Source organism: Amblyomma mixtum, chromosome 7 (genome assembly GCF_055824585.1).
Source record: "Amblyomma mixtum isolate Tamu chromosome 7, ASM5582458v1, whole genome shotgun sequence".
NCBI lineage: Eukaryota > Metazoa > Arthropoda > Arachnida > Ixodida > Ixodidae > Amblyomma > Amblyomma mixtum.
The window spans coordinates 2747264-2772360 of NC_143018.1; the positions used below are offsets into that span (position 1 = coordinate 2747264).

General features: G+C 49.5%; 1 pseudogene; it reads left to right on the plus strand.

Annotated features, from left to right (window-relative positions):
• The first annotated feature begins 907 nt into the window (after positions 1-907).
• Positions 908-25097, plus strand: part of LOC149334806 (uncharacterized) — a 31745-nt pseudogene continuing 7555 nt past the window's right edge.

The window sequence follows — 25097 nt, forward strand, 5'->3', positions numbered from 1 at the left end:
ACGGCTGCGCTAAAGACATTGAAAACAAGTCACGCCGGAATAACATCGTCATTCATTCCGCAGATTGCAATGAATGTGACGTGTTTCTGAGCCAAACCACTATCATCGCCATGTATAGAGATCACACCTCGTGCCTGATATCGGAGGCTTTTCACAGTCAAGCATTAGGCAACTGATGTGTAAGCCAACCATCGGTGGCTCTATTCCCACAAGAGATCACCTTTCTTAATCAGTGATGATATCCCGACTGTATGTCAAGTCATGTTTGCATCGCATTTTCTTCCCTTCTACGCTTTATGTTGCCCAACTCTTTAGCAATAAACCATTTGGTTGTTAGTTAAGCGCATGTGTGTGTCTCTTCTTCTGCCGTCCCGTCCGTCAGCGCTGTTCTGCCGTACCATTCAAGTTGCATTCCCGCGGCGACAAACATGGCGGCGCCCTTCTAAGCTGGGCCCCTCGATTCGGTCTTAATTCGTCGTTGTTACTGCGTTTTTCAGTGCGTTCGCTGGCCATAAATCGGGAATCAGTCTTTCGAATCGCTCATCTTGCCTCTAAGGAATGCATAATTTGCCTAAATTTTTTTTAGTGAAATTGACGATTCTGCTGCTTTATAGCTTAAGACAACCATCGATTTGTTGAGAGAAATTGTTTCCGTTCTAAAAACCAGAAGGCACTATTAAGCTGAGCTGAGCGTAAAACTTGCCATCCAGATGAAAAGGAAATAACCACATAATCGTCAGTAAGGCCATTCCGTCGCTGTTTGCATAGGCTGAACTAAAAGTGGGAATGTGAGAAATGACGTAACGTCTTGCAGAATACCTGTTTTTAGCGTACGTAAGCATGCATACGCTTATGCTACATAAACAGCGTCGATTTATGGTCTTTTCAGACCATAACTCTGTACGCCATGAGCGGCAACGTGGTGGCCGTTAGGTGTGAACGAAGCAACGTTTCGGCGGCGGCGGATTTCTGTTGCTTTCGCCGCCGAATGTCCATTGTGAGCGAGCCCCACGGGTTCGGAATCGGAACGCAACTTCTTCCCGTGAGTACACTTCCACTGGATTCACCAGGTCGCGAAGCGGCCTAGCTGTCGGAGGATAGATGTACACTTCATCGAATGCATATTCAAAAGAACGGTTAAAAATTTCGTGTAGTCGCCCTCATAGCGGTCAGTCCACGCTGCTACTTTTCCTCCGATTGCTCAGCTCTGCTCATGATGGGCTAGATTCCCTGCGTCGCGTATCGCCACCCGCGTGAGTCTGCGGAGTCACTTGTGGCAGTAGTGAGGTGAAGCGCTCGTCTAGGGCCAAGAGCGACGAAAGGACGCTTGAAGGCACCTACTAGCTGCCTTACTCAGAGGACGCACCAAGGACTACTTGGCTTAGGGCCCCTCACTAGTAAAGCTTTCAGAATGACATGAGGGAGCCTCCCTGCAGTGAAGGCTTCCTTACGGAGATAAGGAAGCTTTCAGAGTTTGGGGGTTCTTTGGGCACAGTCAGCGCGCACGTTTCACCCGTTTAAGCACGGTTGAGAGTGAAGCAATATGGGAGAGCGCAGTCTCAACATGACTAGAGCGAAAGCTTGCAGCGCTAAACTTGACCGTGCAAAGGCACAGGAATGCCGAGAAGGAGAGGTACTCGCCTACGAGGTGGCCCGTATTCACCTGACTTCGCTTGATAGTTAGCCCCCGGTAACCCTCGTTGGGCGGTTGAATCGGGCACTTGGTGAAGTGATGACAGCCCTATTTTTCTCTCCCTCACTCCATCGCGTCTACGGAAAATATGCCACAGCTTGGACACAGCATCATTGGAATGTGTTTGCGATTACAATCGTTTATCTACATTCGACCCATCTTCAGCACTGTCTACTCTCTCTGCTGTTCTCGCGGCTCACACTATTATCACTGCTGTGAGAGAAGACAAGCGACACCCGGACATACACCTCCTAAATCTCTGGGCGCTTCGTCGCTAGGCGAGTCATTATGTTTCTCGTCACCCCGATGATGCCTCGGCCGTTTCCGCTCTTTTACTGGGCTACCACATGTATGTGGTGCTATGCAAAGCGACCAGGCGGGCAACGCTGAGCTGCAGGGTGTGCCCGCCTGTCCTCTACGCAAGGCAGTTGACATCTTTGGAGTGTTTGGCGCCATGAAGCGCCCTTCTGAGGTTGCAGATCACACAGCGAGCATTCACCTCGCGCTGAATGTGGATGAGAAAACATTTGCACAAACAGCCCATCAGTTTTTTCTACAGCATGACTCCGCCAGTACATCACCTCCTGGCCTATCGGTTACAAACCTCCGGTGAGATTACCTCTGACCTAATCATGCTAAGAGCTCTTGGTCTCTATTAAACGCGCCTCAAAACGGACGCTATTCCCGGGCACGACGTCGTACCTAACTTCATATTCCGTAACTGGAAGGGGCTGCTTTGCAAACCCTACTTGGTACTTTCAACAAAGTGTGGCATTCTGGTGCCGTGTCGGGAGTTTGGAAGCATTATATCGTGGCTCCAATCCCTAAGCCAGGTCAGCCTCCAGTGTCTCTCTCGTCCTTTCGTCCAATTTCCCTCACATCTACAATCTGCAAGTGTTACGAAAACATTCTGATGACTTGCTTGTCGTGGTGCTTGGAATCTCATCATTGTTACCTAAAATTCCAATCTGTTTTAGGCCACAAATTGTCATGGAAGATGGTCTTCCTATTTTGGCTACTGATGTGCTTCAGCACTCAGCGCAGACTCGCCTTGGTCAAATCGTGATCGCTAAGACATAACAAAGCCACATGATAACATCCTTCACTGTGCCATTCGTGCCTCTCTTCAATCTCTCCGTCTCCCTCCCCGGTTTGTCCTCTCCATTCACGTCTTTTTAACAAATCGAACATTCAGTGTTCGTGACGTGTCTATAGGAAGCCCTTTGGAAACTTCACTTCCAACAGAGGAGTTCCCCAGGGCTCTGTTCTCGCGCCCACACTATTTAATATGGCCTTCATTCCTCTTGTTCAAGACCTGGACCCCATCCCTTCTATCCGTGTGCTTCCACACGCCGACGATACAACCTTGTGGTGCTGTCACCCAGATGCGTCTACCAACTGTCGCTCCTCCAGCAGGCGCTGGATGTATTGATATCTCGCCTCCCACCACTGGGTTTAACCCTCTCGCCTACTAATCATATTTTGTTCGCATTGGAAATAAAGCCAGCTTGAGAAAACTTCTCTTTTAATTTTAGCGATAGATGGTCAGCCGATTTCTCCGGTAGAAACTGTTCGAATTCTTGGCCTGCTCCTTCACACAGCGGCGACTGGCACCCCATGGCTGACAGACATCCGTAAATCGGCTCATGCTTCTCAGTCTAGTTTGTCGCATACCTATGCCCTCTGCTGGCGCGCGTGGTCATACGGCCCACCAGCTTGTGCGCTCTTTTCTCCAGCCACGAATAATATATCAGGCATAATTTCAACCCTCACCCGCTGTCAGTGAAACTCCATTGAAGCAATCAATCACGAGGCTATACGCGCCGTAACATCTCTTCCGTCTAACAACCATACCCGTGCTTCAGTAGTACGCCCAACTTAATACACTCAATGAACTCATCGACAAACGGGTGGCAAACAGCTCGCAAACATTCTGTGCGACTTCACCGTTCATAGGCGCTCCCTCCGCGTCCATTCTCTCAGCTCACAGACAGTCGCCCCACTGTTTCCCCGTCCGTATCAGCCGCATATCTGCCTGCATCGGTATTTTGTATACCGATGCATCACATACTGGAGAGTGTGGAGTTAGTGCTCTGTATAGTCCCTCCCATCCGCATCTCAACTCTCGAGCGACACATACCAAGGATACATTCACCCTTTCACCCCAAACGCATTGAAACTTCAAGCCATTTACAGTGTCATTGCTTCCCTTTCCGCTAGTTCCCACAATCAATAAGTTCTTTACACCGACTCCCTCGCCGCTCTTAAACAGCTTAAGGCTGGTGGACGCTCATTCCAGACTACACAATCAATTGATCTGCTCTGCGCAAAGTAACCATGTCCTGGGAGCATACACTGGATTCGTGCCATCCTGGCGGTCCACACGGCATTCACCCTGACACATCAGACGACCGGCCACATTCCGAATTTTCTCAAGATTCGCTCAGGTCTCATGTTTTCGATTCAAAAGTTCTGCGCTAGCGAACACGCGCTCTAATTCCTCCGTGTTCGCACCCTCTCCCCCACAGTCTTACTCGGAAGGAGGGGGTATCCACGCGCCGGATTCGGGCAGGGGCGGCTCTGACTCATCTGTCCGCCATCGCTGGCGTGAAAAAGATGTACCAGCAATTGACAGGTGCCCACACTGTTACACTGCACAAGACATTTGTGATGTGCAGCAGTTGTTGACGTGCTCAGCAGCAGCTTCTGTTAGCGAACAGATCCTCAGGGAGGTGGACCTGCGGTAGAACCGTGAATGTGATTATGAGAAGTGGGCAATGAACAATCACTACAGCAGCAAGCTGTGCGACTGCCTCAGCGAAAACGGATTCACTGCTTTTAACTTTCTATCTCTTGCATTCCATTCCCTCTTTGGCAACTTACGGCTCATGGCACACGAATAAGAAAAATGACGGTCGATTTTAGTAGTTAGGCTGAATGCGGATTCGCGCAAGGTTATTACCTGTCCCATCGAGCGACGACCGCCATCCCCGGTCAAGGCAAACACACCGGACGGGCTTGCTGCTCCCAATCCACCAACGGCTGACAAACCACGACATCAGGCGGCGGCCTTGCCAAACGGGTGAGGTGTCTGTCCAAGCAGCTGTCATTAACTCCCCCTTTCACAACCACCCTCTACCATCGCGCATAAGCAGGCCATACAGCAGTAAATTGGCTCCGTTGGGTTTCGCATAGAAACTACTCGCGTGTTCAGCACTGCAGCTGCCGAGCAAATTGCAGCTACAGTTCATACACACCGAGCAATGCCCAGCACGTTAGATGCAGCGCTTAACGCGCGCTTGGGTAAACACGAAGCTACCATCAACCACCTTTTTTATCTTGCCCCCAGTCTGGACCGACCCGCAAGCAGCGCGAAGTCCAACCCGCTGCCGGTTCTCGCCCCTTAACTCCAGTCCTTCAACATTTTACAGAGCAGCAGCGCGCGAAAAAATGTGGTGACGCCAATTCATCCCGCCACCATAAAAAAAAATATTGCAGTGGAACTGTATAGCAAAAATCGTAAACAAGCAGACTTGCCGACGAATATCGCACAGTTCCTAAATCTCCTCATATCCCCACAGTGGAAGGGACGGAGACAGACTTCAATATTGTCATCGGGTACAGCACGGTGCCCTAGCTCCGAGTACAGCAATACTAACTCTCATCTCAATGCCAATGCTAGGCCACACACTGTTAAAAATACCCGATAACAAAGGGATGGAACAGACGCCCACAGACATCAGTTCACCCTAGCGCGCAAATGGTCTAACTATGCTTAACATCTACAGCAACCGTTAAGATGACAGCAAAACCCTGGCGAGTATCCTACGCTCTCTTCGCATCTCAGAATTTACCTTGGCTGAGGTCTTTAACGCGTGTCGCATTCACACGGGATACATTTCCGACACCTCGAAAGGCAACCTGCTATTTACCATCGTGGACGACCCTGTCCTCAGCCTTATCACAAATCCCACCAAACCTATTCGCATTAGTAGCAGTATGTAATCCGCATGGCTACCAAAGCAGCGCTAAACCTACCAAAGAGCACTAGCACGGACAGGTTCTTAAAATTAAAAATACACAACATTATACAAGTACTTATAGATGCACATCGCTACACACAGTACCTTCGTGTGGCTGGCACGGAAACCGGACGATATATACTGGATTCTCTGGGAATTCGCATACCCGCACACACTACAGACTTCATCTCTCTCCCTCGCGCCGTATACACCCCACTTTCCTCAAATACCTTCCTAAGAATGTCCACCCTGAATACCATCAATCTCGCCGAGTCGCGCAAGTCAAAGCTCTCCATAAAAAATATGGCACTTCAGAAGATGTGCGCTGCGTGGTCGCCACGTGTGGTCCAGACCGTTCAGTAGCTTTGGCTTACCATCCAGCAGCCCCTCCCCCCTACCCATTTCATAGAACCCCCCTTGTACCCCGGAAGAAGCAGAGGAAGCTGCTATAGCAATAGCCATTGCCGAAACCAATGCGGCTTATATAGTTAGCGATTCAAAAATATCCATTTTTAACTTCGCCCGCGGACGCGTCCATGCCCCCGCGTGGCAGATATTGAGAATGTGCACCCTATATTCCGATAGGCGTATTGAGCTCGTGTGCTCACACTGGGAATCCTGGAAATGAGGCCGCCTATAACATAGCCCGAGGACTTATTTGCTGGGCAAATGGCGACCCCAGCCGGGATTTCTCGAGGGAGTGGGCACACACGTTCTCAGAACTGACTCAACAAGCACGCCTTGCCCGTCGACTCTACCCCCCTCCCCACCCCCACCTATCCCAACAAATCCTCTGGAGGCGACTCCATACCCGAACACATCCTACCCCTCAGCTTCTATCCCACTTCCGCCATGTTTCCCCAGAGTGCACTCTCTGCGGAGACTTGCACCTGCCCCTCATTCAGGGATTGGTTTAGTTTGGTTTATTGGGGTTTAACGTCCCAAAGCGACTGAGGTTGTGAGGTACACCGTAGTGAAGGGTTCCGGAAATTTCGGCCACCTGGGATTCTTTAACATGGGCTGTTATGGCACAGTACACGGGCCTCTAGAACTTCGCCTCCGTCGAAATTCGGCCGCCACGACCTGGATCGAACCCTCGTCTTTTGGGTGAGTAGCCGAGCGCCGTAACGACTAAGCCACCGCGGCGGGGTTCTCCTTCACAAAGTGCTTTAGTTCACTCAAGCTCGAAGGATTATCAACGTTCGAACTAGCACGGCTCCATCTTCTTATTCAATTCAATTCAATTTCCTTTATTTCACCATATACATGGTAGGAACTCTTCGGCAAAAAGCTGCTCGAGGCAGCTTAACTGGGCCCATAAGACCACGGCAAGGTAGGGCAGCGTAAAGATGCAACCATCAGGGATAAAAAAAAATAACAAGAGAGCTGGCATGTTCATACATGAGGACACGCAATACATAACACGTAGACAAATAATTAGTATTGGGACAATGCAATGAAAAAAACTTGTAGTGAATAATTGAAAAGGACCATCAACATAAGTCCCAACAAAATTAACAACATTTATAAGTAAACAACATCCAAGGCACTGTTTAAATGTTTGTCATAGCGTGTTAAGAAATTGCTGCCTCAGCTGGTTTATCACAGGCTTAGTCTGAAATATGTAAGTGTTTGGAAGTGAGGGAGATCATGTTTTAGTGACTGATGTTTATAATTAGTTCGAAAGCCGGTATGTATCAGTTAGTAATTCTTCTAGTAGAAACTATATGTTCGTGGCGCTGCAGTGATGCGGTTGCAATTAGAAAGACATGAAATGGGCTGTTCGAAGAATAAAACGCACGTAGATTTGTAAAGTTGTACTAATATGTCATGGGGATTATTTCTAGGTAGCTTATAAGTGACTAGTGTGCGAAAGATATGGCTGATTTTCAATGTAGCGGATCGTTCTTTTTTGGAATGCCAGAATTTTATGCTTGTTAGTACTTGTAGTGGTGCCCCAGACAAGATTGCAATAATTGATGTGGGGCGCACACAATGGTGATAGAGTTGGATATTTATTTGTGTTGGGAGAAACGTTCGGCAGCGTGAGATCGCCCCAGCTGCTGTGGAAATTTTTTTGCACAGGCTCAGAACATGCAAGTCCCAGTTCAAGTTACCGTTGAACGTGACTACGAGTATTTTTTGCGATTGAACCACTTCAATATTCTGGCCTTCACAACTTGTGGGGTGTTTAACCTGCAATGGTTTACTTCTTGCTCTGAAAACAATAATTTTGGCTTTAGGTGGACTAAGTTTCAGCCCGTCGGATTGTGTCGACAAGGATAATTTTGAAAGAAAGTCTTCACATTGCTTTACCAACATGCCTGCATCTGGCCCCGGCATAAGTTTAGAACAGTCATCAGCGTATATGATAAACTTCACTGACCTGTCAATGAGTACAATATCATTGATAAAAAAAAATAAATAAGAGAGGCCCTAAGAGGCTTCCTTGAGGAACGCCGTTATTAACGGGCACAAATCCACAAAAAGGCCTAAAGTAAAATAATTCGGATCCATGTTATCTAGCACAATTTCTTTCAGCTTTAGGAGAGCAGTTTCTGTTATCTCGCGGTTCTGAAGCCGTGTAAGTGGCCGCTGAAAACATTTGTTACTGAAAAGTACTTCATGAGACTAGAAAATATAACTTTTTCTAGTCCTTTCGAAAAAATTGCAATGATGCTCATTGGTCTGTAATTAGTATGTTTTTATCACCATCTTTGCAAATGACAGAAATTCTGGAAGAATTCATTTCACCTGGAAATACGCCAGTTTCAAAAATCAGGTTATAGATGTGCACTAGCACGGAAAGAAGGAAGTCTAAGACATGCTTTATCGGCTTAATTTGCAGGTCATCGCAGTCCAATGCAGCAGTATTCTTCAGGTTCGTGAACGTTCCGTGCACCTCTATTTGGTCTGTTGGTTCCATAAAAAGCTGTTTGTGGAGCTGCAGACTACATCTTGTTCTGGTTCTTGTTCACGCGAAACGGTCTCTGTCGTTGCAACTGTGGTAACGAAATGTCTGACGAAAGGTATCGTTACCCTGCCCCTCCTTCATGGAATGCTTGACTTCACTCAGGCTCGACGGATTATCAACTCTCGTTGGTGGAACGTTCCTTGGCCCTTATGCTGGCCTCTAATGATGTTTTTTTCCTCCTCATTATCGTTGGTGGCATGAGGCCTGTGGTACCGCTACAAAACTCTTGAATAGCATGATTTGGAATCTTCGGGACAAATACTAATAGAACGAAGGTTTCTGTTCCACCCCTTAAGAAAAATTATTGACTATATAGCTCGCTAGAAGGAAATGCTTCTCAGAATCATCGGCTCACAGTGAAAATCTCCCTACCAGTACCATGAGGATCAGCTTTACCTTTCATTGAATATGGTGCAACGGTGAAGAAGAAAGTAGAACACCAACCAAAATAAAAATTAACACTTAAACAACGTTTCGGCTCCCTGCCCCTCGACTTCATGTTCGAACGGTGCAAGCTGAAATCACTGTCCGCGTCAGAACGATGATAACAAGCCATTTTTTTTCACTGCAAGAGTGCCTGCCATGATACTTTGCTGGCAGCAGTGTGGTGGCATTAAATAGTACACTGAGAAAGCGGTCACGTTGCAAGACAGGTAATGCACCCAAAAACGTGAGCCTTGTTCACAAACAGGTACAGACTTGAAAAGGCTGGCTATTTAAGCTTGAAAATGTACCCTAGGCAGTGTGCGTATGCACTCGGAAATTACACTAGCGGCACCAGGGGCACTTCCTATTGTATACGCCCACTGCCTAGGGCACATTTTCAAGCTTATATAGCCAGCCTTTTCACGTCTGTAACTGTTTGTGAACAAGGCTCCCGTGTGGGAGGCGAAACGTCGTTTAAGTGTCATTTTTATTTTGGTCGGTGTTCTGCCTTCTTCATGTACACCCCCGACCAGACGAGTTTCAGTCAACCCTCGACTTCATGGTCGAACGGTGCAAGCTGAAATCACTGTCCGCGTCAAAGCTATGAGAACAAGCCATATTTTCTCACTGCAAGAGTGCCTGTCATGACACTATACTGGCAGGTGCCAGCAGTGTGGTGGCATTAAATAGTACACTGAGGAAACGGCCACGTTGCAAGATAGCTAATGCTCCCAAAAAGAAGTTTCATGCAACTCCTGCTCATGCATAGTGGAAACATCGTACCAGATACGTTGCAAGCTCTTCATCTTGAAAGCAGACTGTGACGCGCCAAAATAAGCAACCATTTCTCCTCATACCAAATGCAATTTTATACGGGGTGTTTCACATATATTACACAATTTTTAAAAATCGGCTTTTTGAGCTAGAAAAGCGCTTTTTTCGCCATAGCATTGTCAGAGGTGGCGTACATCAGAATACAGCTACGACGTGCTGACGAGATAGATGGTTAACTAATATGGACTAGTTCACTTATTTCAACTCTTACTGTTATTTCCCTTAATTACTGAGATGCGTGTAGCCCACCGCAAGCAATATCGATATCAGTTTTTAGAATTTCGAAAACGCGGTCACCTTCGGCGCTGTGGCCCAACAAATTTCAGCTCTTTTGACGAGTTACGTGCACTGGACAGGTTGCTTTGCGTGTAAGCGTCTCCTTAGCGCATGTATCTGGCGCGATGTAGCAAACTTTTTTAGGCCACATCGCCGATGGCAAACGCGTTTTCGAAATTCTAAAAACTGATATCGATATTACTTACGGTGGGTCACATGCCTCTGAATAGTTAACGAGCCTAACAGCAGAAGTCAAAAAGTTAACTATTCAATATTAGTTAATCAGCAGGCTAGTTAGGACGTCTTGGCCGTCTTATGATATATTTCACCATTGAAAATGCTGTGCCCAAAAATGCGCTCTTGCAACTCGAAAACGCTATTTTTTAAAATTGTACAAAGTCTAAGGTGAAGCATATTGTAGAATTTGGCGCTGGAATTAGGAAATTCTCTTGAAAGTGGGCACAAATTTTTTAAGTACAATATGACCGATTTAGTACTTTACATGAAGCCCACTTGGGCACGAATAAACTGTATTTGCGGTCTTCACATTAAAGATTTGGATCAGAATTCTAAATACTGGGTGTTTCAACTGAGAAGTTTTTATATTCTTAAAAATAGACGTTTTGAGTCAAAAGAGCACTTTATTCAGCATGTCACTGCGAGACGGGTAGAGCATCAGAATACAGATAACAAATGATAACTAGTAGCCTGGTAAACTAATGAATAGTAAACCTTTGAACTATTACCATTATGTTTCCTTTTTATTTCGAGGCGTGTACGCCATCGTAAGAAATATCCATGTCACTCTTTAGAATTTCTGAAGTGAAGTTATCCACCCCACTGAAGTGCAACCAGTAAGTGAACATAATTTTTCAAGATAGCCACATTTTGTCCGGCCACTGCACGAAGGGTAACTGCGTTTTTAAAATCCTAAAACTGGCATTGGTATTTATTACAGTGGGCTACAGAAGTCTCAGTAAATATAGAGCCTAAAGCCTGAACTCCAAGGACACTTCCTGGGCGTACGCGCTCAGCGTCGGCGCTCTTGACGCCGCGCAAGGACGGGCGCCCAAAGCAGTACGCATCTCCGTGGCACTAGGCGCTGGCGCACGCTTCTCGCGCTTGTGATCACGCTGCTGTGTTGTTGCTAGACCTTACAGGCAGATGCTGGCCAAAACAGTCTGACTGCCACTCAGAGCTTTCAGCTTTTGAAAGCGTTACAACGTATAGGTCTTATGTAAGTTGAATTGCCGTTTACTAGTGGAAACCTTTTTACAAATGTACATGCAACTACAGCCGCCGCGGTGGCTCAGTGGTTATGGTGCTCGGCTGCTGACCCAAAAGACGCGGGTGCGATCCCGGCCGCGGCGGTCGAATTTAGATGGCGGCGAAATCCTAGAGGCCCGCGTACTGTGCAATATCGGTGCACGTTAAAGCACCCAAGGTGGTCGAAATTTCCGGTGCCCTTCACTACGGCGTCTCATATAGCCTGAGTCGCTTTGGGACGTTAAACCCCATAAACCAAACCAAACATGCAACTGCCACAGTTTTCTCAGCTCTGCAATACAATCTGCAGTACTATCGACACAACATCGATACCATGGAGTTCTTTTCCTTAGACCATTCCATTCATGAATGAGTTTGTCACTTGTAGTTAGCTCATCTACGAGCATCTGTGCAATCATGAAGAACGAGAGTTTTACGGCTTATGACAAGAGCAGTGGATCTTCTCATATTGAGGAGACAGAAGACGCGTCAGCGGAGGAAACCACGGTGGTGGGTGTGGTCCGTCTTTATGGCGCGAAAGCAAGAAGACCTCTTCCACACAGCTGTAAGTACCTCCATTTCTTTCAGTGTTACACTTTCGTGTAAATAAATTAGTAAGACATTCACGTCAACAATTGATGTCACAAAATTCGGCGCATTTTTGAAACAAATAATAAAAAACACCGCCGCGTGCACGGCGTCTCGCCGGCGCGCGGCGAACGGGGGTAGAAAGAAAACCCCCGCTGAGCGCGTGGCTCTCTCTCCCCTCCACCACCGCTCACCGACACTGCGTACGCCGAGGGATTGAGTCATCCATGCCGAAGATTTCTCTCGAACAACCCAGTCGCTTCTACCGCTGACCGGAGGGAAAGGGCGTAGCCTTGCGTGCACTAAGACACGTCCCCCTCGCCTGTCGGCGACAGCGCCACGCCAGAACACGCTCGAAACTTCGAGATGCGCCCCCCGTACTCTGACCAATGGGGACGCGCGGCCGGTGAGAAGAGGGAAGGGAGACCGCACTGCCGATGCTGAGTGTATGTGCTCGCCTACTCTGGCGCGCAGAACAGACAGACGTGGAAGCGAGCCTATAAAAGAAGGCATTGACCGCTATCAGATTAGTCTGTCCGGACCACCGTTTAACCTTCATCGAAGCGCGCCCGTTCGACTCCCGGGAAAACACCACTCGGCCAGCATCGGACCAACGAGGCAACGTTCGCCAGTCAGCAGGATGACATCGTCGTGGAACTCTGGTCGTCGGACTGCCGCAGTGCCCGGTGAACAAATTGAGTTTTGTTTGTTTGCCTCTCTCTTGTGTGAGTGCACTTTAGGTGCAATATTGCCTTTGTATTGTATTCTCTCTCGAATTTAACTTTGCACGAGTTGCATCGTTTGTTAATCACTTTGTATGTGTTTGTACTAGTGATTGTGAAATCCTCTGTATCGTCTCATTGTTGTATAAACATTGTTTTATTTTGTGAACCTTTGGCTCCAACCCATTCTCTGGCTTGCGACCAGCGAAAGCTGGGCATCGAACGCCCAAAAACCTCTTGTCACTTGGTAGCTGGTCTGCGCTGAGCTTGCCACGCTGAGTCGAGGGCATCTCCTTTGTATCCGAGACCGCTACCCCCCCACGCTCTAAGGGTGTCTGGGAACTTCCCACGTAAAAGTGCGCGAAGTGTGGGTGACAATATATTCTGGCGTCCGCGAGAGGACGTTTGGTGTTCGTAAGCACAGAGAACGGAGAAAGAGTCGGCAGGAGTTTACGAATAGGTCGTAAATGAGGGCTTAACAGCAGAGCGATACTGTGAGGTGCCGCGCTGAAGCGGTTAGTGAGGTCCACCGTGCAAAGGTATTCATTGCCTTGAATGTAGAGTTCGGTCTCCAACTATGAGCTTTAAGGAGGTAAAGCAACTAATAGAGGCCGGTCTCCAGATGGGGATGACCGGAGCCGAACTGCGAGAATGGGTGGACCAGGAAAGAGAGAGGGCTCGAGAAGAAAGAGAGAGAGAAAGAGAGCGCGCTAGAGAAGCCGCTGAGAAAGAAAGGCAAAGGAAACGTGAAGAGGCCGAAGGGGCTTTTGAAAGAGAGATGGCAATCTTTCAGAGGAAGCTTGCCGAAGTTCGGCGTTTGAGGAACGTCGGGGAGTCAGTGGAGCTTACCCTCAGAGAGGCCGAGTGGAAGACTAACGAGTCTTTGTTGACAACCACAGAAGAGGTTGTAACTTGCTCCAATAGTGAGAGTGCGGTTGTGGAACAGCCTGTTCCTGCAACGGAGAACATCGAGAGTGAAGACAGACCGGAGTGTCGCTTCCTCAGGAAGTTGAAAGTGTAGCTACTGCTGAGGTATTAGGCACTGAGGTAAACGCCGACCTGACGCTTCAGTCAGAGGTCATCTTAGGGCAGTCGCCTGAAGATGAGGAAGAAAGTTGGAGCTCCAGCGACAACTCACAGTGCTGCACACCCGAGGGTCGCAGTAGGGACCGTGAGGTAGAGCGGTCAAATGTCGTTGACAACGAAAGCACCGACGTAGTCACAGCTGAGGAGAACACACTGAGCGAAAACCCGGAAACCGTTCCGAGTGTTCCCTCGAGCAGTGATGGGGGCTTTCCCGATGAGGAAGGCGAGGAAATCGATGCCTATGACGAAGGCGAGGAATTTTTACCTCTGATGAAGGAGAATGTGCAGTGGAAGGAGAGGAGCAGACTGAGGAGTAGTCTGTTTGCGAATGCACTTAAAGTAACCACCTGACGGAAGGAATTGAGGAAGGAGTGGGTGCAGTCGAAGGAAAGCCTGTTTACGGCTGCACAGTAAGTGACGAACTGATGGAAGGAATCAGTGAGGAGAATAATTCTCCAAAGTATCCTGAGCCGTGTTTCGAGCCCTGTGCACGAAGCAAGGTCAGGAAGAGGAAAAAGAAGAAAACGCGTAACCGAAAAGAAACTTCAGCCCATGAACAAAAGAAAGGGACTGAACCAGTGGTTTCATCGCGAGAGGCCGCCTCGGATGAGGCAAGTGAAAACGAACCGGGTGTGCCCCATAGAAGAGCTTGGAAAAAAGTAAAAAGGAAGAAAAGCGAATCGGACACCACCGATGCAGGTGGAATCGAACTGCAGAAACCCTGGAGAAAATTCAGGAAGACAATGGACGCAAAGAGAACTAAGCTGAAGACAGCCGAGTCGAGTCCAAGTGAGCTACACGAACATTGCAGCAAAGTGACAAAGAAGCTGAGACGAACCAGTCCAACGTCCAGCAAGGACTCCATCTGGAGGCGTAAAAGAAAACAGAAAAGCGTGCGCCGAGAAGGAGAACACGAGAAGTGGAGCCGTCATGAGCGAACTGGCGTTAAATTTGTTCGCAACAGACGCGCTAACCGCAGGAAAAAAGGAAAGGCTGGAAGTATGAGGAGAAACACAGAGAGAAGAACGAGTAGGGAGGGGAGCCAAAATCGCGTTCGGAAGAGAAGCCTCAGCAGAAGGCGGAAGAAGACTCGAACCCGCGACAGGAAGAAAAGCCAGAGCCCCGTGCGAAAGAGAACAACGACTGCGGCCGCAAGCTTGAACGAAATAATCCTGCTCCGAGCCCGCTGTGTTGGCCAAAGTTGGAAGTATAGGCGAAAGTGTACCTTGTACTTGCGTGCTCCATGTTTGTAGTCTTGTGTCATTGTACTGCAGAATTCCGGCGTGTTTTGAAGTGCATTGTGAACACTGCATTTTGTTGTGTATGTGAAAACACCGTGGTATTGATGTATGCATTTTCACATGTAGTTTGTGAGCGCATGCATGTGCGCGCCAATTATACCGCCGAACTGCGGCGTATTTAGAAGTGCAACCTGTCTATTGCACTATGCTTTGTAGCTCAAAAAATCAAGGTATTGATGTGTGTTCTTTGGCATTCGCCATTGACTTTGTGAGCTCATGCATGTGCGCGCGAAATTTGTGATTTGTGAATATTGCTACACATTATTCTTAAAGCAAGGGGCAGTGTCACAAAATTCGGCGCATTTTTGAAACAAACAATGAAAAACACCGCCGCGTGCACGGCGTCTCGCCGGCGCGAGGCGAACGGGGGAGAAGGAAAACCCCCGCTGAGCGCGTGGCTCTCTCTCCCCTCCACCACCGCTCACCGACACGGCGTGCGCCGAGGGAATAAGTCATCCATGCCGAAGATTTCTCTCGAACAACCCAGTCGCTTCTACCGCTGACCGGGGGGAAAAGGGCGTAGCCTTGCATGCACTAAGAAACGTCCCCTCGCCCGTCGGCGACGGCGCTACGCCAGAACACGCTCAAAACTTCGAGATGCGACCCCCGTACTCTGACCAATGGGGACGCGCGGCAGGTGAGAAGAGGGAAGGGAGACAGCACTGCCGATGCTGAGTGTATGTGCGTGCCTACTCGGGCGCGCAGGATAAACAGACGTGGAAGCGAGCCTATAAAAGAAGGCATTGACCGCTATCAGATTAGTCAGTCCGGACCGCCGTTTAAGCTTCATCGAAGCGCGCCCGTTCGACTCCCGGGAAAACACCACTCGGCCAGCATCGGACCAACGAGGCAACGTTCGCCAGTCAGCAGGACGGCATCGTCGTGGAACTCTGGTCGTCGGACTGCCGCAGTGTCCGGTGACCAAATTGTGTTTTGTTTGTTTGCCTCTCTCCCTTGTGTGAGTGCACTTTAGGTGCAATATTGCCTTCGTATTGTATTCTCTCTCGAATTTAACTTTGCACGAGTTGCATCGTTTGTTAATCACTTTGTATGTGTTTGTACTAGTGATTGTGAAATCCTCTGTATCGTCTCATTGCTGCATAAACATTGTTTTGTTTTGTGAGCCTTTGACTCCGACCCATTCTCTGGCTTGCGACCAGCGAAAGCTGGGCACCGAGCGCCCAAAAACCTCTTGTCACTTGGTACCTGGTCTCCGCTGAGCTTTCCACGCTGAGTCGAGGGCATCTCCTTTGAGTGCGAGACCGCTACCCCCACACGATCTAAGGGTGTCTGGGAACTTCCCACGTAAAAGTGAGCGAAGTGTGGGTGACAATTGTACATCAGTGTTTTCGTGACTGTGGGATTAGAGCTCATCATGATTGCCTGTAGATGATAGTAGCTGCTTGAGAGTCTTGTCTGGAGACGAAGAAATCAAGGGGGTGAAAGTCTCGTTCACCGTGGTCTCATGTCATCCGCCCTTGATGGAGGCCGACTCATTTTGTCTCATTTATTTTTTTTTGGCCGTGATAATGAATAGAAGCTAGATTAGTTGAGCCGCCCAGACGGACCTCGTAGCGACCATATATACAAGACTATCAAGCGAGTTTTTTTCGTTATTCTATTTCAGGGCAAACAAAGCGTTTTATTCGGAAGCAAGGTACGACTATCACGCGAGTTTTTTCTTTTCTCCTCCTCCCTCCTTTAAGTTTAAGCGAGCTTCACCATCACACTTGCCAGCTGCTAGGAGAAGTAAACTTCTCAATTAGCTTGGATTTCCGCGGTACTTCAGCGGGTGCGTGTGCACTGGCATTAGAGACGGTTGCGCGAAAAGAAAGCGATACGGGGTCATTGAGAAAGAGAAGTCGTTGAAAGTGGTCAGCAGAGTAGAAAAGTAAACATCACGAACGGGCATAGCAACGAGGGCACGGGGATGACGACGACCGCCTTCGCTAGCCGTTCGGAGGCTCTCCTGCGGCGGATGTCATGTGCATTTATGAAGTGTTGCCTGTTGACCTGTATCCGCTGCTTCGGTATTTTTGCATGTCGTTTCCATTTTGTTCTGAGCTCTGGATGCCTCGGCTGTATATAACTTGATTTAACTAACTGCGATTGCGTTAACCATATATATATATATATATATATATATATATATATATATATATATATATATATATATATATATATATATATATATATATATATATATATATACAGTTGTTACACTGAAAGGGAACTGCAGCGGCTGAACGAGGGCACCGAGAGCTGAACAAGGAAACGCAGGCACCAGAAAACGGACCTACACTTCAGCGTCGGCTACTTCTACCGATTGCGCTCTCTTTCTTCTACCTCTAGTCCACGTGTCACAGCCGCCTCCTGTGGAGCATCGCCCCGATGCGGTGTTACCGTCAGACAGAAGAGCGGGGAGAAAAAGCGTTCAAGAGTTACACGAGTCTGACGGGACGGAATAGACTACATGCTGCCTGAAAGTCAGTCGTGGGGTCGCTCGTAGTATGGCTTCATTCGCACCACATGCACAGCGTCGCTGCGCTTGCTGTTGTGCGATGAACGAGCTAGGGAGGCTGGTGTAACTTCGTACGTTACGTCGCTGAGGCGGCGGACAACAAAGTAGGGGCCGAAGTAGCGGCGCAGTAACTTTTCGGACAGCCCGCGGCGACTAACGGGTGTCCAGGCCCACACATAGTCGTTTGGGTTGTAGGTAACGTAGCGGCGTCCAAGGCTGTAGCGGTCAGCATCTAGTTGATGCTGACGATGAATGCGGTTTCTGGCCAGTTGCCGCGCTTCTTCCACGCGCTTAACACAAGTGACGACGTCGACATCAAGTTCACTCTCACTGTCAGGGGGGTCCACGGGTAGCATAGTAACCAGGAGGGTGGTAACCTGTCGACCGAAGACTAATTCGAACGGAGTGAACGGCGTCGTTTCTTGATGCGCAGTATTATACGCGAATGTTGCCTATGGAAGAATGTGGTCCCATGGTTTGTGCTCGATATGAACATACATGGAAAGCATGTCGGTCAAGGTCCTGTTCAGGCATTCCACGAAGCCATTTGTCTGCGGGTGCTAGGCCGTTTTACGTCTATGGCTGGTGTGCGTGAGCTTGAGCACAGCCTGAGTGGAGCGGGCCGTAAATACAGCTCCGCGGCCAGTAATGATAGCTGCAAGAGCGCCAGGACGCAGGACGATGTAGTGGACAAAGAATTCGGCGACTTCAGCAGCAGTACCATTTGCAAGTGACGTGGTCTCAGCGTGCCGTGTCAAATAATCTGTCGCGACCACAATCCACCGTTTTTCTGTGGACGGCACCGGAAAAGGGCCGAGGAGGTCCATGTCAATTTGCGGAAAATGGGTCTTTGTGGGTGCTATTGACTGCAGCAAGCCGGCTGGTTTCAGAGGAGATTTGCGCCGTTGGCAATCGCGGCATGTTGTTACGTATTTACGCACTGATGGCAGTAAGCTGGGCCAGTAATACTTCAGACAAATCTGACAGTGTGCGACTCACCCCCAAGTGGCTAGCGAAGGGTTCATCATGAAAAGCGCTCAAGATTAAGGAGCGTAACTGGTATGGTACAACCAGCAGAAACGTCTCCTTGTTGCTGTAAAGTTGCGCTTGTAGAGGACTCCACGCCGCAGAATGAAGGACTGTAGTCCACGGCGAAACACACAAGGTACACTAGCATTAAAACCCTCCATATAATGAGTGGCGTCAACTCTGAGTCTGTCCGTTGAAGCTGCGTTATACGGGATACGTTAATGGCACAAAGAATAGGGCAATCTTCGGTAATGTCTTGCGTAGCCGGTTCCACGGACGCTCGGGATAAACAGTCTGCGTCTTGGTGCTGTCGATCCAATTTGGAGACGACTGTCATATCGTACTCCTGCAAACGGAGGCTCCATCTGACCAACCGGCCAGAAGGGTCTTTAATGCTGGCTGGCCAGCGTAGCGAGTGATGATCGCTGACAACACGAAACGGTCGTTCATAGATGTATGGTTGCGCAGTCGCTGCAAGTGTTGTTCGAAGCTTGACGAAAAGATCACCACGTCGTCCAAGTACACAAGGCACGACAGGCGCTTCAGACCAGCTGAAACAGTGTCCATCATGCTTTGAAACGTGGCCGGAGCGGAGCAAAGTTCAAATGGGAGCACCTTAAATTCGTACAGACCGTCGGGTGTCACGAAAGCCGTTTTGTCGCGGTATCGCTCGTCCGCCTCGATCTGCCAATAACCGCTTTTTAGATCTAAGGAAGAGAAGAACCTGGCGTCTCGGAGTCGGTCAAGCGCATCATCGATCCTGGAGAGTGGGTATACGTCCTTTTTTAGTAACATTATTTAGTTTCCTGTAGTAAACGCCGAATCGCAAAGTGCTCTTTTTTTTTTCACCAGGACCACCGGCGACGCCTACGGACTTGTTGATGGCAGTATAACATCGCCTCCAACCATTTCATCGACTTGAGTTCTAATAGCCTCCCGCAATCAGGCGAAACACGGTATGGACGCTGACAAACTGGTAGCGTGGCCGAATCGGTGATTATGCGATGCCTGGCTACCGGCGTACGTTCGACCTTGGAGCTCGTCGCGAAGCTGTCTTTAAAATCAAGTAGCAGCTACGACACAAGGTTCTTCTGATGAGGTGACAACCCCGGGTTGATTTTATCCTTCTGAAAGGCGTTACGTGGTGCGGCATTGTCGCGAAGATTCATCTCTACGGGGCACAGATTAGGCAACCCATCCACGTCGTGGTGGAAGGCAATGGCCGTTCTCTTGGCGAGGTGCTAAATTTCATTCGTGAAATTCGTCAGAAAAACTGTCGCACAGCCGTCATTCAGTTCGACAAGACCGTGCGCGATAGCCACTCCCTTCTCGAGCAACAGCGAAGGGTGACTGTCAGCAATACCTTCGTAGTCGTGAAACGAGTCGCTCCTCCTTAACACCATCAGACTGGACCGTGGTAGCAGCATTACGTCGTCTTCGACAATACGCAAAGCGTTGACTCCTGGATCTCCTGTATCATTGTGCGTCACGGCTTGCTTCGTCAAAAATGTGACTCTCGCCTCGTGTAGGTCGATCACAGCACCGTTTGCCTGCAGAAAGTTGAGGCCCAGGATCTAATCTCTCGAACACTCGCGCAAGACGATGAATTCACTGATGTAGATGAAACCACGCATGCGACTCGGGCTGTACATTTTCCGGCCGGGCTAATGAGGTTACCTCCAGCCGTGCGAATGCTATGGCCCAACCATGGCGTCAAAACTTTGCTGAATTCCTGGGCGAGGGCGTGGCTCATCACTGAATAGTCTGCACCAGTATAGTAAAGCGATTGTGTAAGTTCCGTCAATTGTCACACACAAATCAGAAGTAGCGCGTCGGCTGCTGTCGCTACCCTGGCCCTGTGAGAAATCACCGCATCAGTATATCGGCGGTGGAGGATCTTCCGTTTTCCCGACAGCAGCAGCATTGCCTCCGGAGATCGCTCGAATTAGTTTTTCCGGCGTGGACAGGGAGACCGCCGCTCAGGATAGCTGGCGTCTCGGCGAGGGCTTGGGGAACGGTAACGAAGCGGAGATGACGACCAAGAATCATAGCGACCGCATGTCCCAGGCCTCTGACGGGCCGAGAGATGAGCTTCAATTTCGAGTGGTCGTTCGGCGTTCCGTGGGCAACGGTCGTCGGGCGAAAAACCACGCAGACCCACTCGACAGTACGGGCAGGCCCTGTAAAGATGACCCGCTTCACCGCAGTGGTAGCACAGGGACCGCCGGTCCGATGCACGCCACACATCACATTTCCGTGGCCGCTCATAGACTGGTCGAGCAGGCACACGAGAAACACCAGACTGCTGCACTGCTGAGTCGCGGTATTCACGTCGTAGCCTGGTGCTGGCTCCCGGCAGAGGACAGATGCATAGGTAGGTCTGACCTCAGTCTGTCTAGGAATCTCAAGAGTCGTTTCTGCTGCGCTGCTAGGCACACATCGTCCCGGGCGACTTCAGACAGCGATGTAGCACACGGTGCGCTGGGAGGCAGCTGGAGGGCTTGTAATTCTTCCCTGACTATCGACCTAATTAGGTCATGTAAAACGGCCACATCACTCCCCAGCGGCATCGAAGAAACCGCGGGCCTAAGCCTGCTTACATCCCGATTGTATTGCCGGGCTTGTTACAGCAGCGTCCTCTCCATGGTGGTCGCTTCAGTGAGAAATTCGGCAACAGTACGCGGTGGACTGCGCACAAGACCGGCGAAAACATCCTGCTTGACCCCGCGCATGAGGTGGCGAAGCTTCGTCTCCTCCGTCATGGTGGGGTCAGCACGCTTGAAGAGGCGCGTCATGTCCTCCACATACATGTGGACGCTTTCGTTAGTCCGCTGGATACAGTAGTGAAGCACAGCTTCACCTTTCTCCAGGTGATCTGCGTTGGGGAATGTAGCTACGAGATTTTGGCTAAATGTCTCGCAGCTAGACAGGTTGTTCTCGTGGCTCTCGTACCATGTCCTATAGGAGTCCTAGAGCGCAAAATACACGTTATGGAGCTTCCGGTCGTCGCTCCAGCCGTTGTAGCGGGCGACCCACTCGAAGGTGTCCAGCCAGTGTTCCTCATCTTCGCATACGCCGCCGTGAAAAGATAGCGGTGTTCACGGCGTGTGGTAGAAGATGGGAGCCGGGGACATGCTATCTGTGGCCATTTCCGGCGGGACCGTCGGTCGAGGCTGCGTCATCCTCGTCGGGGTGGCAAGAGGCCCGAATTCAGGTGACTGACCGCGGAGGCGGTGGCTTGGGTGCTGATGGACCGGTGTGAGTTCCGTATTTATCTCGTAGGCGTACCCAGGTCGGGAAGCGTACCCGGCTCCGCCACGAGATGTGTAACAGCTGTTACAATGAAAGCGAACTGCAGCGGCTGAACGAGGGCACCGAGAGCTGAAGAAGGGAACGCGGGCTTACAACCACACACTAGCAAATACTGGTACCAATTGTGATGCTGCACACTGCTGTCTGCAGACTGAAAGTGTTTTAGGAGCTACTTTTCTGCGTCTGGACAAAACGCAGCGCCCACGCACACATTCAGAAGTGAGCCACTACGTTTATAGAATAAAGTATCTGCCACTCGAGTCCTGTGATGGCAATTCTAACCATACTTATAACAGCAAACTCAAGCAACTATGTATCATTGCATATTTTGTAATGGTATATACTGGTGCCTGTGCGATCAAAATCTCAATGGTCATTTTGGCCTCGGTGTTCTCCGGCAGATGAATACAGTGCCATGAAACACTGAATACAATTTAGCAGATGTCGTTCCGTCTGGATAGAACACTGCACCCTCAGTGGCTTCAAAAATTTCAGTTGCGCTCGGACACCAAGTTTGGTTGATAAGTGGCACTGCCGGCTGTGTGCAGCTGCACAAATTGAGTGCTCTCAAAGTTCCCTGTATGTTATAAAGGCGATGCAAATGACAAAGGAACTTCTGATCGCACAAGATGATCGCCTGAAAGCGTTGAGTAGGCGCCGTTTTTAAAAATTAGGGGGTGAACCTGCACACCTATCTGTCTGTCACTATTCCGAAACAGTGGCAGGAGAACCAGGACCATTTTTTGTGCTACCTAGATCGAGCAATGAAATATTTGACCTTCCACAGCAGAAGCGCAGCGCTCACCTGGTGGGCTCTGTGACTACACCTCAGCGCAGCCATCTAACCCGCTAATCCTTGCGATGCAGACGATCAACCAGCTGTTCGTCAGCCTGCTGTTGCCGTAGTTGGCAAGCATTCTTTCGGGTGCGTCGTTTGACTGCGCACCACCATGCTCCAGGGATGAGCCTGGACGCTATCCCTTGCCGCTCGTCGGCTGCCCGCACCGGATGACTGCGCCAACAGAGGAACAGTGGCTGCCGGCACCGAAGGAATCATGGACGGCCACATCATCACGGACGTGAGCAGCTTCGCCGCATATAAAACCGCCCCCGCCGCCGGTACTGTTCTGATGTAGGTTAGTAAATCATAAATACCCCACAGGGGCCTTTAAGGGTCAAATAAATGATGATGAGGATGCCTTATAAGATCAAGCAATTATGTACTGGTGCAGTTCTCGAGCTCGAAGTGCTCTGTTGAGATTGCCGCCGAGTGTGCTACTGTTGTTTATTCTTTGCTATTCTTATGAGGAGATATCTAAACTAACCCCTGGTCCTAACGACAACAGTGCAGTACTCGCGGAACTCCAGAAAGTAGCCGCAGGCCAAACCCAATTAATAGCCGAAGTACGGGGCCTGAAATCCCAGCTCGCTATACGGATAAAACCATAACCGACTTAAGCAATCGTATGGCCGAGCTCGAAACACACTAGCAAGCACTACTTTCCGTTCGAAACGACATTGAAAAGATGCAGGCTGACAAAAGAAACATGGCGCGTATAATCCAGGAACTATAAACCCGCATAGATGACGCTGAAAACAGGTCTCGTCGTAACAACCTCATATTCTATGGTATCCCTGACAATACTGATAGCGAAACATGGGCAGAATCCGAAAAACTAATCACTGATGTTTGCCGTAATAACCCTCAAATAACTGTGGAACCTCACGAGATTGAAAGAGTTCGTCGCCTCGGTCGTCGCTCACAAGATAAAAGTCGCCCCATAATCGTGAAATTCAAGACTTGCAAAACTAAAGAATCCCTCCTCTCAAATTGGCGAAATCTGAAAGACACGGTTTACAGTGTTGGAGAGGACTTCTCGCATACCATTCGTCACGCGCTAAAACAACTTGTTGCATTTGGCAAGGCCAGGTCTGCCAAGTTTTCCTTGCGATTTAAAACACTTCACATCGGCTCGAGCCGTTATATTTTTGACACTTCAACTAACACCGTGAAGCAACTCGGGTAGCAATCGTCCCTTCACCCTGCACCAATAAAACGCCAGCGCTCGAGACTCTCACATGTTCTCTCGTTTTCCGTGATATTGCCACGCATCATTATAGTGTCCGTTCGTTCGCGCTCAAGGCCGCAGGAAAAGGTTATCATTTTTGTTGGTGACGCGAGAAGCGACCTGACTAATCTCGATTGATCACAGCCATGAAGAGCTGCATCTACGTTGTTTCAGATTACTGTGATGATCTTGACCTGTTATCTCGAAGTTTCCTTGCCGGCTTTAAATTGAGCGATGCCGCGAGCGGCGGGCATTCGTAGTTTGACGACTGACGAGCACGTTTGTTGCTTACGCCCATCCATACGCGGCTTCCCTCTGCCTGGCCAGGGCCAAATCAAGGTTTCGGCCTACGCCGATGACGTGTCGCTTTTCCTCAAGGACGAGGATAGCTACGCCGCTTTTTCGCGCCTGTTTCTCGAGTACAGCGAGATATCGGGGGCCCTATTGAACAGGAGAAAAAGCAAGGCACTAAGGTTTGGCACCTTCACACCGAACCTTGCGGGCGAGGTGGAGTGGGTGCAGGGAGTGAAAGTCCTGGGAGTAGTATTCCTCGCCAGCGGAGAAGTAGCCCGCAAAACCTGGACTAACCTCCGCACGAAGGCTGAGAAACGCCTCTCGGTGGCGCCAACTTTCCGCCTTTCAATGGCAGAGCGCTGCTATATAGTTAAGTCTACAATCCTAGCCGCATGTTTTTTTGTCGCCCGCGTCGCAAACCCACCGCGCACGTTTGCTCACAGGCTAACCTCGGCCTGTGGCTCTTTCGTTTGGGCGGGCAAAACCGAACTTGTGTCACGAATGTTCATGCGCCTTCCATCGTACATGGGTGGGTTTGGTATACCTTGTATCCGCACCATGTGCAATGTGCTCGCCTTGCGAGGAGTACGAGATCTTGTACGCAACCCTGACTATCCCGGGAGAACACTCCTCACATATTTTCTGGGTACAGCGCGTAACGTGTTTTTTACACAACACGTGGTT